We start from the raw sequence: 14,275 nt of genomic DNA, 5'->3' as shown, positions 1-14,275 counted from the left end.
ACAGCTTCTTGACCACATCCATCATCAAGAGACAGTGACACTAACATATGATTGTGTTTAGTTCTTGCTCTCTGAAGTAAATCACTGAGCCATTTCAAGTTTTGCAGATTATAATTATTGTTTCGTTTTCTGTCAGAGGTAACTATGAGTGAAACGTCACTTCATCATTGGGTATCAGACATTGCCACCTTGTGGAATAAAGGGGAATTGCACATAATCGATTATGGCACTTTGCCGCATCGATGCTGAATCGTTCATGCCCCGCATCGCGATGCATCGCCGAATCGATTATTGTTGACACCCCTATTGCATAGTGCACCTTTAACAAAATTGGAAGTATTCTGAGTAACTAAAATCATGAAATACATAGCCCCCGCAAAAATGTTAGAGACTTAAAAATTAATATCACTGCATTAGAATTAAAATCGCAATCAGAAAGAGCTCTATTGCCAATGCTTGCAAACACAACGATTTTAGCTTGGTGTTGAAGCTTACAGTACACACATATAAATATAACAAGACACATAATAACATAAGAATACCAAATATGAAAGAAAGTATAAAGACACAGATAGGTTTAATCAGAATAAACATTTACAGATAATAAACAGTTATAGTATTGTGAATAATAATTTCACAGAAAAGCATTTGAAATGCTTATGGAAGGCATTTAATCCTTTCAAGAGGGAAAAGCCTGTGGGAAGAAACCGTCAAGTGACCTAAAGAGCTGTTCAGTCGGCAACAGTTAAGGTTTTGGCCGGGGTGAGTGGAGTCTGTGATGATTTTACCTGCACTTTTCCTCACTCTGGAAGAGTACAGGTTCTGAAGGGGGAGCATGGAGCACCAATAATCCACTCTGAAGTCTGGACCGTTGGCTGAACCAAACCAGACAGTTATAGATGAACACAGGACAGACTATGACTGCAGAGTAGAACCGAAGAAGCAGCACCTATGGCAGGCTGAACTTCCTCAACTGGCGAAGGAAGTCCAACCACCGCTAGGCCTTTTTCACAATGGAGTCAATAGCTGTGTCTCTACTCTAGTCCTAGATCTTGGGGACCCTTCCCCAAGATCTAGGACTTTAGAGTGGTACTCAGTGTGTTTCGAAGGAACTGGGGTCTAAATAAAGTTCCGGGAAAAGATTTCCCCATTAAAACAGCCATGCTTGTGAGGTAATACTTTCAGGAACTTTCGGGGGGTGGGACTTGGCCACTGGGGTGTTCCTCCTGAAGTCCACTACACTGAAAACCCTATAAGTTGATTGAACTCAATTGATTTGAGTAAACTCATTCCCTCAATTCAATTGAGTAATGGAGTCTCCCAAAACTTGTATATTTAAGTTCACTTAACTTGGAGCTCAAGTTCACTGTACTTAAATTGTTAAGTTTACCAAACTGGGTACACCAGAAGTTCAGTACACCATGCTGGGTACAACCAATCAAAACTTCAGCATGCATTGCAGCATGAATAAATTATACATCTGAATTGTGACACATTTTCTTTGATTCTTACTCTTTGCTTTTACTTTTGCTCTTTTGTTCTGATGTTTTTGTAGCTTGTTTTATGTTCAGAGTTGATCTGTTTATCGGATTAAAAAAATAATATTAATAATTGTCACCATTCATACACGGATTCTAGTCTGTGCATGTCTAAATAATGCCATGGATTTTAACATTTTTGCACAAAAAATAAAATAATAAATTGTTCAATTACCACAAGAGTAAAGAATCTCATGGAAATTTGTATTAATATTTCAAAACTATTAATAACTGCTTTGACAATCAGAGCATTAGACTCTGCAATGAGATCAAGGATTCTGCCAATACGTGATGATGTTATTATCATCAATGTATTAACAACATCACTTGATATTTTCTCTTGACTTTGTGTTCCTTCACAAATATGTCTCACAGACACAAAACAGCCAGAGAAACGTTATAATATTATACAGTCAAGGGTCAAGAGCCCAACTAAAGCAAACACTTATCTTCATTCTTATGACTTCCAATGAAACTATTATTTTCATTAAAACAGAAATAAAGTCAGTCTGGTTAGTTATAAGTTAGTTCACATATTATTATTATGTTTAGTAACTTACGAATTTTTACTTACCAATTTTAAGATTGCACACAATGGAAAAGTCTCCATCTTAATTTAAAATCAGCAACAGAAAAGGACCGCCTTTTGTAAATGTCCTCCAATCATTGAGTTAGTTCTTGTTGCCAGACAGAACTCCTTGCATGGCCAATCACATCAAAGCAAGACCAGAATGAACTATTTTAATTACTTATGATTTTGAGTTCATTCAACTTGAAATCTTAAGTTTATGTATTTTGTAGGTTAATAAGTTAAACTAACTTATATTTTTGAGTTTTTGGACTAAACTAATATTTAGTCAAGATTACTTGATTTTGTTGTAAAGACAACATTAGGGTTTACAGTGTATCATCTCCACTGTTTTGAGCGTGTTCAGCTTCAGGTTGAAATGATGGGATCAGACAGCCAGTTGTTCGACCTCTTGCCTGTGTGAAGACTTGTCACCATACTGAATGAGGCCAATGATTATGGTGTCGTCTGTAAGCTTCAGAAGCTTGACTAAGGGATGCACTCATTTGTGTACATTGAGCAATGGGGAGAGGACGCAAGCCCGAGGTGCGCCAGTGCTAAAAGTGAGTTTCCCCAGTCTGTTGCATATCTGTCCGAAAGCTGGTGATCCACTGAGAGAATGAGGTGGGCACGAAAAGCTGGGTCAGGCTGTATGATAGAAGATCTAGTCTGGAAGTGTTGAAAGCTGAGCTAAAGTCCAAAAATATGATTCCTGTCCAAGGTCCAAGTCCCAGGTCTGTCGAGATGTTGCAGGATATAATGCAGTCCTGTGTTGACTGCATCATCCGCAGGCTTATTTTTTTTTAAACTGAAGATCCAGCAAGGGCCCAGTGATGTCCTTCAGGTAGGCCAACACCAGTCTATCAGATGACTTCATGACCACAGCCATGAAAGCAACAGGTCTTCAGTCATTAAGTCCAGTGCTTTAGGTGGTTTTGAGACCTGAAAGCTACTGGAGCTTTCGAAGCAGCAGAGAACTTCACACTGCTCCAGTGACCTGTTGAAAATCTGCATTAACATTGAGGCCAGTTGTTCAGCACAGACTTTTAAACAGGCAGGTGAAACAATCTGGGCCTGAAGATTTCCTGGTCTTTTGTTTTTTGAAGACTGGGCTGACATCCTCCAGTGCAGTGCAGTGCAGGTGTGGGGGCTGTGAGAATAGGCTTTTCAAACCTACAGTAAAACACATTCAGATCCTTAGCCAGTTTTTGATTCTCAACAGATCATGGGGGTGGTGTCTTGTACTTGGTGATGTTCCTCAGAACTGTCCAGCCGGTTTTCCAGCTTTTCATAGTAGCTTCTTACTCTGATCTCCTTTGCTCGATTGTATCCCCACCTCTGTAAGCATCATTTTTGGCATGACAAAGCTGTTTGCATTTCCCAGTAAACCATGGTTTATCGTTTTTGAAGGATACGAATGTCCTGGTAGGAATGCATGTGTCCTCACACAAACTGATGTATGACGTTACTGTCTCTGTAAGCTCATCCAGATCGGTGGCTGCAGCTTCAAATGCACTCCAATCAGTGCAATCGAAGCAGGCTTGTAAATCCTGCTCTGCTTCATTAGTCCATCTTTTAACAGTCCTTATTACAGATTTAGTTGATTTTAGTTTCTGCCAGTAGGTCGGTATAAGATGAAGACAATGATCCCAAAGACAGACTGATTCTTTATTGTGGTGAAATAGTGGTCCAGTATATTACTGTCTCTGGTGGGACATTACGTGCTGACTGTATTTTGGCAGTTCACAGGAGACATTTGCTTTATTAAAATCACCCCCAAGAATGATTAAAAAATGATTACTATGTCGAACCAAGTAGCACTCTGTTTAAAGAAATGATAACAAACTTTTCCATAAAATAATCTCATAAAATTAATTAGAGATGCACGATATCAGATGATTTTATTTTTTAAATATTATATTGGATAATTAAATGTGCACTCATTTTTCTTTTGTATCACTTCAATTTAATCGTTAAAAAAACCTACTTTAATATTAAAGGGAAAGTTCACCCAAAAATGAAAATTTTATGTTTATCTAGTCCACATCGACATGGTACGATACGAGCAATGGTTGGAGTTAAAAATCTTCATTTGTGTTCTACTGAAGAAACAAACACACCTACATTTTGGATGCCCTGGAGGTAAACAGGTAAACATTACATTTTCATTTTTGGGTTAACTATCCCTTTGATGTTAAATGTTATCTTTAGCAAATCTTAAAATATGTATTTTTCATTCTATACATTATAATGTTGTGATGCCTAAATTCACTTGCAGTATTTAAAATGATTAATATCAGTCTTTAGTGTTTCTTTTTTTTTATTATTATTATTATATCATCCATTTTTCAGTCATAACATGAATATAATTTTGGACGTACAATATCAGTGTTTGTTGGGTTTTAAATTATTCAACAATAGATTCAAAATGAAGACAAAATCATATGGGCACCTGTGGTTTCTCTGCTAGGGCACCTGCGTGAACCTGAAGGGATCTGACAGCTTGGTTAAAAGTAATTGCAAAAATGTCTGAGAAAGTTAGCCCAGAGAAAATCATTTGTTTGCAGCCATTTGCCTGAATAAAAAATGATTTTGTAATTTAAGTGTGGCTTATTCGTCTAAATACTTTTTGGGGCCAGTGTAAGCTATTTAAACACATAACATCTGTTCTGTAGAGTATTTTTTCTGTTCCCCTCCAATCTCACAGCTGAATAGAGGCATAATGATCTGATCCTTCAGTGAATGTTACAGCATTTTAATCTTATTCGTTTGATGCAGCAATTGGGACAGATGTTCTCTTGATTTGACACTCTTTTGGTTACAAAATGTCCTCCATGAAGCTTACAAATATTTACCCATGTAGCAGCGTGAAACTCGTTATGCTGGCGTAGATAAGCTTTGCATGTTTGTGCAAAGCATTGTGGTGGCGTTCCTTAATTGCTTCAAATATACAAACCGCTCAAAGACATAAATACATTGTTTTGAAACAATGTGCTGGTGATAAGCGCACAAATTTAGCTCACTGTTTCAACACTCAAATTATGAAACTTTCTCAAGTGGTTACCAATGCAGAGAGTGAAATTCAGGGAAGATTTAGATGACTTTAACAGATTTTTTTTTTTTCTTATGATTAACTTGAATTTTAGGTTTTGTTCTTGCTTTGTACAACGTAAAATATCCCAGGTCATATTTATTAGACTCTTCGTACTATATTGTGTGTTTATGACAGGAAAAAAAAAAACATTGTAAACAAAAACTTGTGTTGTCTTTTTAATTGTATGCATTTTAATCATTTTGTTCTGCATGGGGAACAAAAAGGGCAATTAACGGCCCATTTGCGCATTTCATAAAATTCCAGGCACAAACCTCATAAAAACTGTTTAAATATCTCATAGGTATCTTGCTAATAACATCTCTGAGACCAGAATATCACTAGCAGACTATAGAGAACTTTTTAACTATCTTGTTCCTTTGAATTTGGATACACTTGGGTTCCCATATCATTTTGTTCATTCCAGCGTTCAACATAAAAGCAGTTTCTGCTATTTCTCTCTCTCTCTCTTTCTTAAACAAGGGATGGGTTGTCTAGCAAAGAGAACACCTGTAAGACCTGAGCCAACCGTCCAAACCAAGTCAATGTGTAATTATTTCAACTGAAGATCCACCACTGTCCACATCAAACGCTCCACATTCCTCTGGCAGATTAGCCGAAATTATCTTTTATTATTTTGGCCTGCACGGACGAATTGAACTCTATCTGGTCCACATTGCGATGAAATTTGAGACAGCTTGAATGGCAGTGGTATGTTTGGAGTTTGGATAATACTTACCTTTTATGAAAGGGCCAACGGCAGCAGGAGATTAATAACTGAACACTGAGTGCCTTTCACTGATACCATCCCTCTGGTCGTCTTGTAAAAGCCTGTTGAGAGGTTAAATTAAATTGCTGTAATAAATGTTTGGTTTCAGCGATGCTGTATCATTGAAAATCAAACAAACACCGACAGGCTTTTGTGCGATGAGGATCGGTGCGAGAAAATGAATAGATGAGGGGGTGGGGGGGCATGTAGGGAAGCATTATGTGCATTTGAAACAGACTTGTTTTCACTTAAACATTAATTAAATTGGAGCAAGAGGAACAATTATATTGATGAATGTTTTTGGAGCTACTGTAATTAAATTAATCCATTTAATTAACAAATTATATTGAATTTTTCCCCAGAGAGCAACATTAGACTTGTGTTCGCACTTGTGTTCACACACAAACAAGCAAAAATAATGTTTTGGAAATGATCACAAAGATCAGAAGGAAATGAAACTGTGTCAGATAAAATACTGAGACAAAGACGAACCGATGGAGTGTGTATTGTCTTCGGTTGTAACACAATCACGGGTGATTGTGATGCAGAGGGAACACATAATTGGATCAAAACTTTTTCATACCTTAATGGGCTACTCTGGAGAGATCTGGTTCCCTCATTTGCAAATTAAATTTGATAGCATTTTGACAGCACACTGCATCCCTATAAATGTATTTAAATCACTTAATTATTACAACAGCTAACATTATGCTCAAAGAAGCTGTTCAACTGCCTTAGAAGGCTCAGACTTAGAATCATTATTGCTTATCAAGGAAATTAATGACATATAACACTATATATTTTAGTACTATTGTAATACTACAATGGATCATACATCATCTAAGTATAGCTGTTTTTATTATTAATAATAAAAATAAAATATAATTTATTAGAACAGAATAGGATCCTATTAATAACAGAAAGTGTTGTTTATTCATGAGCTAGATCTCTTCTGTCTGTCTGACGACTAAACAATGCCATCTAGAGGCAGCAGGCTGACACCACAGTAAAGTTGACCCACTCTGGCAAGACCCCTCAAGTGGCTAAATCAAATGTTCACAATTTCACGTCGCCAAAAAGAGAACAATGACTGAAAAAATACATAACCGAACGTGTTATGTAAATCTAGGCTACATTAATCAAGATTTCTGTACAAAATTAATTCTATAAGCGACCATGCATAGGCCTACTTACTTGAACTTTTCAATAATATAGAAGTTAAGTTTCAATAATATAGAAGTCAAACTCACCTTAAGTGAAGTTTTCTCATTTAAAATGAAGAGCGAGTCTCTTTGGATGTGGTTTTTTATTTTATTTTTTTATCTCTTTGTATTTTGATTCTTCTCAGTCGATTCGGTAGCCCGCCTGCCCTCCAGCTGTAACAGGCACAGCGTAACAGCCTGTTAACCACTTCCGGTATGAAGGGAAATTGAAAAGTATGTCATAATAATCCTTAATCCTATTTTTAAAGATTAGTGTAGAATCACTACACTACGCAGTGTGCTGGACACACAATAAATTAATAGCTTTTTAACATATTTATTATGTGCGTTATATGTGGTGTTTACCAAGAAAATATATATCATTATTTTATATTTCACAGACAATTTTGCGTTATGTGATCGGCTTGGGATGCACCTTCTTTTTATATGCAAAGGCAGCCATCTCTTCCTTCAGTATAAAAAAAACTTTTAGTGATTTCAGTGATAGTCATTCCTATGAATTCCTTTATGCAGTAGATTGTTATGTTGCTAATATATTTTATGAAATAGTACGTTTGAATAGTTTTTTTTTCTTTTTTTCTAAAGTTGTCATGTCCCAACTGAAAAATACTCTTAATTTGTTCTCTTTCTCTAATCCCAAGATAAGCTTTTAGCATAGCCTAGCATTTCCATTCATCCTGTGCATTGTTTGCTTTCTATATTTGAATCAACCACAGGGGCTAACCAGCCAAACTTGACCCCTTGACAAATGATAGTTGCTTATGACATTATCCTCCAGGAAGTGACATAATTTGGATGTAAATGCAGCAACAAGGTAGCCTGACAAGCCAGACCCACATCAAGATGTTTGGTCTGGAAACTCACCATAGACAGGGCTCAATCCGAGGGGCGGGATAAACGGTTGTCTTTCAAACTCCCTCTGCACGCGATAGGATAGCGCTACACCAACCAGAGCAACGAAGGTGAAACAGAGCTTGTTGATAGATTAAACATTCACTGGTCGGCAAAACTCCGAACACATCTTCTCTTTTTAAGAATGACTTCAGTGCCGTTCTTTGTTCTTTTCTCAGAGAAAAGTTTAACTCCAAGTCTTCCAGAATCGCAGTCGAAGCTGATTCGAAAGACCGCCAGTTTCTGTGTTTACTAGAATCAAGCAAACGCATCATTATGGCCCCGCCCGCCGACTCTATACACGATGTGATTGGGCCGTCCAGATTGAGAGGAATACAGCTCAGAAGGGTATTGAGAGTTCCTAGACGACACTTGAAGGGTTAGGCTAGCAACAAGGGATAGCCTAATAAGAAAGAAAGAAAGAAAGAAAGAAAGAAAGAAAGAAAGAAAGAAAGAAAGAAAGAAAGAAAGAAAGAAAGAAAGAAAGAAAGAAAGAAAGAAAGAAAGAAAGAAAGAAAGAAAGAAAGAAAGAAAGAGAAAGAATTTTAATAACCAATTTTACAGTTTTTCTCAATTGTTTACACACATTTTCTGACAGCATGCCTCATATTCTCAGAACTCTCTCAAAATGGGATTTTGTTTTCAAATGACACACAAACCATCATATGTATAGACATTTATAAGAACCAGCTGAACACTGATATTCTCAATGTAAAACACTATGGTGAATGTAAAATACTTCTCCATTCATCATAATGACTTATAGGCTTTTTGTTGGTTCAGTGTTACACTTACAGACAGTACAAACATGTTGTAAAATTTTTGAGAATATTGTTTTTACACTCAGAACACACAAATACACGGTAAAATTTTATTTTATTTTTCCTGCAAAAACAATGTACACCATGTACATCCCATTCCCAACCAACACAAAGTTGCACATACAGTACATACAAAACAACAGAAACATTTACTGTATACAGTTACAGTAAAAAAATAATAATAATAATAATAATTAAATAAAAATACCTATCCTGCATCCCCCTGTTGCCATTTTATGCTAAAGCTCTGATTGCTAATTGTAAAACTGTGTGACGGGTGTTTGCCCTTGTGACGAGTCAGTGTGCATATTTGAATGGCAGTGTGTTCCTTGTGAAAACAAATTTTCTGCATGAAAATTGTGCCAAAAGCAGAGAATTGTGTGTAGTGTTTTGAAAAAAGTGTGTTTTAGAAAATTTGAGTGTAAAGCAGGAGCTGTGCTTGTAGTTTAGCAGAATTGGTTCAGGGGGTTGGTGAATGAGTTATATGCATTGTGTCTCAAGTACCAGAATTTGTGTGTAAACAATTAAGAAAAACTGTAATAACTGGTTTTTATGATGTCTGTGAAGTTTTCTGGTTTGTTTCACTCTAAAATATTATCCTGTTTGATAAAAATACAAAAATATGTAGGCCCTAAAATACTATCCACTTTTCAAAAGCTGGCCAAAAAAAAAAATGTATCCACTTGACACGGTAAACTATCTCTGTCTCTCACTGACCAGCGCTATACTTCTTGATTTCTTGTCACTGTATTAATCAAGTTATAACAATAAATTAAGTGTGTGTGTGTGTGTGTGTGTGTGTGTGTGTGTGTGTGTGTGTGTGTGTGTGTGTGTGTGTGTGTGTGTGTGTGTGTGTGTGTGTGTGTGTGTGTGTGTGTGTGTGCGTGCGTGCGTGCGTGCGTGCGTGCGTGCGTGCGTGCGTGTGTGTGTGTTTGTTTTTGTGAAATATCATGACACAAATGTGTACTATGGCATTGGTATGACACAGGTATTACAAGAAGAGGGTGAAATATGAGGACATTACCCATGTCCCCACTTTTCAAAAGGCTTATAAATCAGTTTTTTTTTGTTTTGTTTTTTTTGAGAGAGAGAGAGAGAGAGAGAGAGAGAGAGAGAGAGAGAGAGAGAGAGAGAGAGAGAGAGAGAGAGAGAGAGAGAGAGAGAGAGAGAGAGAGAGAGAGAGAGAGAAAGTAAAAATGCTGAATGTTTCCTGGGATGCGTAGTAGTTTTAGGGGCAGTGTAAGGGGATAGAACATATGGTTTGCACAGTATACAAACTATTACGCCTATCGAATGTCCCTGTGGGTGTGTGGGGGTTTAAAGTATATAATATTAAATATATAAGATACCCTGACATGTAAGGGTTTACAGCTTAGTCATAGAAATGAAAGCTTTAGCATAAGTTCTGCCAGGAAGACTTAATTGTTACGTCACTTCAACTTCTATCTATCCAATCACATTCTAATACTTGGGTATAAAAGATCGGTACTTACTCATGTTTGAGTTCGCAGATGCTGACGCACCAATTCACCGCCATCCACCCCACCACCTCCAAGTCAAATCCTTCCCTACTCCACCCCACCACCACCACCAGGATGGTCCCTTCCATACCTCACGGGGGGGTCAGCTGCGCCTCTGCCTTCATCTTCAGGCAGGATATGCAGAGTCCATACCCTCTGATTGCGAGCTACGGACGGGGCCTATGCCAAAGTACTTTATTGCTTGCTGGATTGTTAATAAATGGATTATTGTCACAGTATTTATTCTCCCGAGTCTTTCTGGCAGAACTTCATATTATTTTCAATAGTCTAATTCTAAACAGTTGGACTTATAACCATTTGTCTGTTTTCAATACTGTGAAATGTTTATGAATAGTTGTGGGGAACCCCAAAATAATTTTCACATGATTGTTTTTATTATTACTTTCAAATTATCATAATCTTGCCTAAACAGCTTCATACCTGATGTTTTTAAAGAGCTGCTTGGTGAATTTGAAAGATCAAAGATCCACAAAATTATGGCAGCTAACACATTCACACAGAAATTAGGCTAAATTTAGGCTGAAAGATGAATGCCTGTTTGCTTCCAATTATTAATCTGATAGACAGGCATACATAGGTTCATTATTTTACTCTTTTTTTTTACCAAAAGAGTCTAAACAATCTACTAGTATTTATTTATATCACTCGATCCATAATATAATTGTGTTTTGCATACTTTTTTTGTTGAGCCAAAATTTGACTCTTGGTGAAGTCAGGAAAAGGTGATGATGCTAACCAGCTAATGTGACATGTAATGTTTTTTCTTCTTCTTTTTTTCAGTTAGTTTGGTTTTTACAAATGTTCAGCCAAACTGAGAAGTGAGTCTAACATGTCAGCCTGTGCTCCAGAGAAAGATCAAACGAGTCAGGTTGGCAGTGTTTAGGCATAATCATACAAATTACCTTTTCATAAGCCTAAAATTGACTCTCACTGTTTACTCATTAACACACAACCAGCTTTTGCCCGAAACTACACTCAGAGTACATGCTGATCCTTTGATGACTGCAAAAGGCTCTTATGATACATATGCTATAGATAAAACCAACGGTAATTAAATTCACACATAATGCTCTATATTTTGTCTTCTGTGTGCTAGTTCACATGCAATATAAACACATATACTAATGCGGATTAAGTTCTATTCAGTACCATCAAGCATTAAATATTATCTTAAATAGCACTTTCAGTAAGCCACCCTGTATAATCCCACTGACAATGTGGGCTTCCTGACACACCACACCCTCTAAAACTACTTTACACTTGACATTACTTTTTTTTTTTTAATATATCACAGATTTATGAATGCAATCACTGAAAAATACAATCTTTCTGAGAAAGTCTAGGAATAAAAGTATCAAATTTGAATTCTTGTGCATCATGACTTATTGTAGAGGTTGAGAGAATTGAACCACTTAATGCAACCTGACACTGTATATATGTTATGAATGTGGGGTTAAAATAGAATTGATTTGCATTATACATGGTTAAGGTTTTATGTTTGTTTGTTGTTGTTTTTTACTATGATTTTAACCTGCAAAGTAGTATTCACAAGCTTGGAATCTGATATAATTCCTATCTGTGGTAAACAATTTTTAGTCATGTCATGTTTCACTGCATTAGTTCATTTAGATGCTCACTCCAGATACATGCTTTGCATTTTCTAAAGTCTGGCATCTAATTGTCTGCATATTCAGAGTTTTTAATGATGTGCGGCATGAATTACGTGCATTCAGATGCGGATATCCATGTGCCAGCATCAACAGATGCTCACTGGCTGCTATGATCTTTAAATTCTCTAATGAGCAACAGAAAATACTTGCCTTTGATGCACATTCAATACATAACTAGAATCAGTGGATTTAACATTTGGCAATGAGGCATAGGCAAAACTAAATGTGTGGACATAAATGTCACAAATAATGTTGCAAATAGACAGACTCCATGAGAAGTACATTAATAAGATGTCAGTTTCATGCGCATTTGTAAATACTCAATATCATTTAGTAGTAGTATTTTAGGAAGTAGTATTTTAGGAAAGTCTGTTGTCTGCTAATGCAGTATATGGCAACCACAGACAAATCATTAATAGGAACTTTTTTGCCGGTACAATAAAAGTCAATAGAGTCCAAAAGAACTCTGGATAAAAAATAAATAAATAAAATTGAATAATAATACTAAAATGATGTTCTACTGATAAAAGAACGTCATGCAGGTTTAGAATGACATGAAGGCGAGTAAATACATTTTTTTTTTTGTTGGGTGAACTATCCATGTCAAAGAATTTTATGTGCCAAAGTATTTTCCAAATAAATATTTTCTGAATTATGCTGAAAATGTGAGCCACATTTTTTACAGAATACCAAGGTCTAACTTTACAAAAAGTAACATCAAATATCCATTACATTGTTTTAGTTTCAATAGTTTGTCCGGCCCCAGAATAATCTCTAAACCTGTCTAACGTGTCTTTGTTTTCAATGTACCTGTGTTTGGTTTTCAAATGTTTCTGTGAAGCGGGACAATACAGGTTCAGATATGAATAATGGGAATGGACTTTCTTTTGACATCACAATTCATTTGTCATACTTACACATACTGTATGTTGCTTTTCGAATGGGAACTCGCACTGCGTCCCCTTGAGGACGCTATGGGGAATGTCTCCAGCGTGACTGGTATCTGAAGCCCGTATCCAAATGCGACAATGACATTGACATTGGCTGGCGACAGCAAGTGATGTCATTACTGGTTAAACTGAAAGTATAAAAGGGAACCATCCGCTTCTTTGTCTTCAGGAGCCATTTGTTTAAAGTGTTTCTAGGCTAAATTAGATGCTCCATGGAGGAGTGAGATATGGGAGACCCCTTGCGGTACATAACACGAGTGATTCCCGTCAGGGCATTATCGTCCAGCTCCAGTAAGCCTTCGGTTCCTTCCATATCCTCATACTGAGGTTGAGAGATCGTGGAAGAAATTCCCACATTCACGTTTCAGCATGCAAATTAATCAAATGTAGAAAGAGTGTGTGAGCATGCGACGATACCTCCCATTGACGATACCTCCTGTCTCTACATGGGTAAAACATTGCTGAACCCTGCCATCTAAACTCCTACTTAGCACCTCCCGTTAAATGGCAGAACATTTGTGGCAGTGGGTTAGGTTGATCTCCATGATATGGCGGTGTTACAAAATTTCCAGGTCAACCTGCTGAGAGACCTGGACCAGTGTCACTTCCCGAACTTTTCAGCACATCCGTTGTGGTTGGAAAGTTTAGTGAGACGAAGGTGCAGTCGGCAGCTTTTAAAATATATCAAATACTATATCAAATACCATCTTCCTATATATATATATATATATATATATATATATATATATATATATATATATATATATATATATATATATATATATATATATATATATATATACATATATATATATATATATATATATATATGTATATATATATATATATATATATATATATAGGAAGATGGTGCACTTTGATTACTTATGAAATTTAGTCGTAAGCTTGGCGAACAGTTTAGGGGATTTTGATGTTTCCCCATTCAAAGAGATAGGAGCTACACTTGTAAGGTCGAGAGTCGTTTCAAATGTGGTCACAGAGGGAAATGACTCGTCTTAAAGGGACTTTGAAGATAGATATCACGCAGGTCCAGTTGCACCAATTGTGCAAGTTCTCCCACTTTAAAAGATGAGAGTACATTTTCTGTAAGTAACCACAAGGTTTTTACACACTGTCTCTGCTAATTTGGCCCATTCCTCCATGCGATCTTTTCTAGAGCAGTGATGTTTTGGGGCTGTCAACATGGATTTTC

This window comes from Pseudorasbora parva, chromosome 5, assembly GCF_024679245.1.
Source record: "Pseudorasbora parva isolate DD20220531a chromosome 5, ASM2467924v1, whole genome shotgun sequence".
Classification (NCBI taxonomy): Eukaryota; Metazoa; Chordata; class Actinopteri; order Cypriniformes; family Gobionidae; genus Pseudorasbora; species Pseudorasbora parva.
This window is presented reverse-complemented; position numbering follows the sequence as displayed.